Consider the following 5,315-nt stretch of genomic DNA (forward strand, 5'->3'; position numbering starts at 1 on the left):
AAATAACATCTGCATAATCCAAAATTGATCTGACGAAAGATATATACAAGGATAATAACACGAAAGGATTTTTAAAGCCTTTTCCATTTCGTTTTATGAAACCTACCAGCGAGTTGGCCTTAGGAACCAAATAATCGAAATGACCTTTAACAGAAAGTTGGGAAGAATTACTCCTTAGTCTTTAATACTTGAAACCCTATATAAATTCACAGATTCAATTGCATAGTTGAATAACAAAATATAAGATTTTCTGGAAAAAGAAATCGTGTTACGCTTTTTGATATTCAATTTAAGGCTATTGATGTGACACCAATTTGATAAAGAATCAATGTTAGATTGTAAAAGTTGACAATCGTCAGAAACTCGAAACTTTTGAAAATATTTCCAGATCGTCCGCATATAATAAGCATTCACAATAATCAAAGACCAAGACAATATCGTTAACGAACATTATGAAAAGGAGCGGACCTAGGTGGCTACCTTGCGGGACACCTGATGTACACTGAGTTCCTTAGGGAATGTATCTCCAATCCTAACTTCTTGTGTTCTACAAGATAAATATGACGATAACCAACAAAGAAAGTGAGAATGAAAACCAAAAATCTCAAGTTCACAGAATCAAAGACTTTACTAAAGTCAGTGCATACTGCGTCTACTTGAAATGTTTGTTCCATAGCATTAGTTACATACGAAGTAAAATAAGTTAAATTGGTAACAGATGATCGACCGGATACAACATCATGCTGTAATTCTGATAAATATTTACTTGTAAGAAAATCAAGCTTTATTTTCACCATGCTTTCAAACAATTTGGGAATTGCGCAGAGCTTACAAATACCCCTATAATTTTCTACATTATTTCTAGAACCTGATTTGTGTATAGGGAGCAAGTAAGAAAGTTTCCATTCATAAAAAAAAATATCTTCTTGGAGGGACTTGTTGAATATGCTTAGTAAAGGAACACAGATGGAATCAGAACAATTTTTTAACACTGCCGAAGGAATGCCGTCTGGTACAGAACTATAATAAGGCTGAAGTGATTTTAGTCCTTAACTGGATCGAACCAATATCAAACCTACTTATTATGTTATTCAGTGAACTATTATTAAATCCTGAATGAGAATAAAAGGATTTGAAATAATTAGCAAACAATTCAACTATGGAGTCTAAATCCGACGATTCAACACCTCTAAAAAACATGGTATTTGGAATCCCTATCGATTTTTTTTAGAATTGACAAATGACCAGAACGATTTACTGTTGTTTTTTATATTACTTTAAATATTCAAGATATAAGCTCTATATAGAAACTTACTAAGAACTACAAAATCTTGTAATCGTAATTTAGATAAAATTATCATAATTCGATTGATTTTGTGATTTATTGTATTTCACGTATGCATTACGTTTCTTTCTTTTTAAGTCACGAAGCTGCTTATTAATCCAAGGTGATCTCAAGAATTTTTTTTCAAAAGAATAATTAACAAATTTTTCAAAACCTATTAATACAATTTCAATGAAGCGGTTGTATATATTTTTCAAATCAAGAAACATAAATTCGTCTAACCAATCAATGTCAGAGAAATAAGTATTTAGTTGAACAAAATTAGTTTTTAAAAAATTATACAATCTAACAGTTTTTTAACATCATTTAACGAATAAGTGTAAAACTCTATGTAAAAGAATAATTCCTATTGATGAATAGAATCGTTTAAAAGAGAAAAAGGTGCATTACATAAATTAACTTTGATTTTATCACAACATATACAAATTAAGTCTAAAGCATTATCGATATGATTAACTTGCACTAAGTTTAAAGAATATAAAAAATCAATAAATGTAACTTCGAGTTCTTGTTTAATATTAAATTTTATTTGTTTCGGACCAATTCCAATGTATATCAGATATATTAAAATCACCTAAGACACACCAATTATCAGATATAGAACAAAGATTATTAATAAAATCAATATTGCTAATATGTTTTTCACACAAATCAAGTGAGCTACTTGGAGGCACATATCTTACAATAAAAAATACATTTGCTTTGGAAAAAGCATTTAAGTTGACAATAGCTTCCTATTGGAAGTTAAAAAGTGTTAAAGGCATTGAAAGCTGTCAGCTATTATAGAACAGTTAAGGTTAAGGACATAACATGAAAAATTACTACAGATGTGTATAAGGGAATCTTGGAAAGAAATTTTTCTTAATAATTTAAGATTTTTTGACCCATTAACTTTGCCAACCAACACGATAACGCGCCTTTTTACTCGGTTGGATTAAAAAATTTCTTGGACATAAGAGTAAAATTTGCGATTCCTTCAATAACTGCTGAACTTAATTAATTAAATCATTTAATTTATTAAATGTACATAATATAGTAATATTTTTGATAACTTTTCAAAACTTTGAGATTATGGCTTCCAACTTATTTTGACTTATAAGAAATATTGTTTTGAACATTCGATAAAATATTGAAAAAAATCGAATTGACAGTTTTTTACAAAAAATAAAAACCAAAAAAAAAATTAAAAAAAGTTGGTAAAGAATAATTTTCGACTTTAATATCTTTTCAAAACTGATATATTGGCTTTAAAGTACTTTTATTTTTTAAATAATATTCTAATCGACAGTTTTCTTACAAAAAAAACAAAAACCTACACAAAACAATAATAAAACTTGGTAAAAATGTACTTTCGATTCAAATAGCTTTTCATAAATTAAAATTATATTCTTCAAACTTTTTTATTTCACAGGAAATATTGTTTTGGATATTTAGTAGTTTTTTTTTTATAAAAATCCAAAAGTCCGTTTTTTCATAAAAAATGAAATCTACAAAAAATAGTACCCAAATTTGGTAAAAATTGATGTTCTGTTCGGTGATTGTCTGAAATTAATTTCAATTGAGTTAATTTATTCACCAATTTGTTTAATAATTGTGATTAGTGGAAATATAGTTTCGTTGTAATTAATTTCATTGATCCAATTTCTAAAAATTTAAGAAATCCTACTAAAATTGGTAAACATTTTTTTCGACTAAAAATCTATTTAACGAAACTAGATTTTCAAACTATTTATAAAAATATCAAAAGTATTGTTGTTGATTTTAAAATTTTTAAGAATAATTCAACTGACAACTTTTTTAACCCAACACGAAAACCTTTAAGCAAGACAAATCGACAAACGGGATGGGAAGTTATCAGTGTGGATCGCATTCCAGCCTCTTTTTATTTTCTCAAATGCTGAAAATAAAAGGTTGACCCATCAGGGCCACCGAAATTTAATAGTTTTATCGTCTGAGTTTTGAGTTTTGAAAAACTCTAGGTAGGTAGAAATGGCGATCTCAAGGCAACCTAGCCTGAGATCCAATTAGCGCTGTAGTGCGCCGCCGTTTTCATAAAAACTCTAATAGCATAACTTTCTGTTGTTCCTTAAGGAGTGGTTTTTTCTTAAGTTTAATTCGTTTAAGATAGATCGAATTTAGTCTTTCAACTGTTGAGAGACCAAATTTACTTTTAATTCAAGTCGATTTAAGCCTTTGAAACAATTCTAAGGCATGTATGATCTACCATTGGGCTTCAAATTATTGATTTAAACTATCATAATCAACGAATAAATTGTCATTGTACCTATTCAGTTGACTCAAACGAATTTTCTTCCTTACCTGCGGTTCAATTTGTCACAAAAACCCTCTTCATTCGGATAATGTAAAGAAGCGTTTTCAAAAATGTTTGTAAGTAGGTATTCAGTTTAATTTGAATGCTAAATTTAATTTCATCGTTCTTTTATCATCAAATTTAACCGTATTTACTAGCTTCTTTCTGCTCGTTAAAATTTTAAAATTTCTAAACATTTCTAAACATAATGTGAGCTAAGTGATTCGTGGACATGTGCTAATACTAACGGTTCATTGAAGTAGAGCCGTTTTTGGAAAAAATGTTATTTATACATTTTCAGATTTTATTTTGAGAATTTTTGTTACACAAGGTAGACAAAATTATTTCTACAAAATCAAATATTTCCTGCATTAGTAAAATGAAGAATTAAACTTTTTTTTGACATTGACAGGTTCAGCAAACATAAGGAACTTGAAAGTAAGGCAAGTTTCTAGAATTAGAGCTGCCAAAAATTTGCTTTCCAATCAAGCCAACTTTATTGGAAAGTTGACAGGAAAGTTAGTCAAGAAAAATCTCCCTAACTATCAAGTCAAATCTACTGATGTCAAAATGACAATTGATCATGTTTATTCATTTAGCTGAAAGCTGAACTTTATTTCTCTATAATTTATGCATTTTTTGCACACAATTTAAAGTTTTCTGTAAAAGGATTCCTTGTCAATTCGCAAAAGAAATAAGTAATATTTCCTTACAGAACAAAATACAAATCGTGATAGACTTGTAGCTTGCCTGATGAGTGTTTTGTAGATAATTATATTTTTGTTAGTTCTTGCACTATAAACTTAAAGTAGAGGTTTGGAAAGTAAAGTTCTGAATTTGAAACTCATGACACTTGTCAAAGTATAGTTGCCTTTTTCAAAATTCATGTTCAAAGAATGAAGTTGACCTCAATTGAAGTCCCTGTCTGAACCTGCCCATTGGATGCTTTCAAAAATCTTTTAACTTAAAACTGAAATTCTACAAACCGGGAGATATTGTCTCTAGCATCAATACGATCAAGATACTGTGATAAAATGTATTGGTAAAAAAGATATGTTCACATTGCCATTTACATATTTGAACATTCACTCAAAAGTCTAGTGTCGATTGTTGTAAGGCAATTCTTCAGAAATTCAATAGTGGTGGTTTCTCAGGTTATGAATTATGTGTGCCAATATGTCTTAAACTAAACATGCAGGGACTGGCATGAGTCTTCAAAAATGGACCACATCCAACAAAAGTTGGAAATAAATAAAAAATAATAAGGTCAGATACTTTAAATTCGCAATATTAATAATTACTAATAGTTCTTCGCATACAAAATTTAAAAAAGGTAAAAATCATAATTCAATCACCAAATGAACTCTAAATTTTTTTTTTTTATCCGATGGAAATCTTCAAAAGACACTCGGTAAGAATCGGTACCGAGTAGTGTGGGACTCTTACCGCACTAAAACCACCGGTGAATCAGGACCAATCTATGAAAGATCGACAAATGATTTTTATTTCTTAATTTTTAAATCGCATTGGGGGAAGTTTAAGGTTATAACACTTTCCCGTAGCTTTTAGCCCATCAGCTCATGAGGCTTGGTTCTTCTTAATCTCCGAACATTGTCTCGTACATTTAATACGGTCTCCATTTCAGAGTTAGTATGACTT

The sequence above is a fragment of the Eupeodes corollae genome, chromosome 2 (assembly GCF_945859685.1).
Source record: "Eupeodes corollae chromosome 2, idEupCoro1.1, whole genome shotgun sequence".
In the NCBI taxonomy this organism is placed as follows: domain Eukaryota; kingdom Metazoa; phylum Arthropoda; class Insecta; order Diptera; family Syrphidae; genus Eupeodes; species Eupeodes corollae.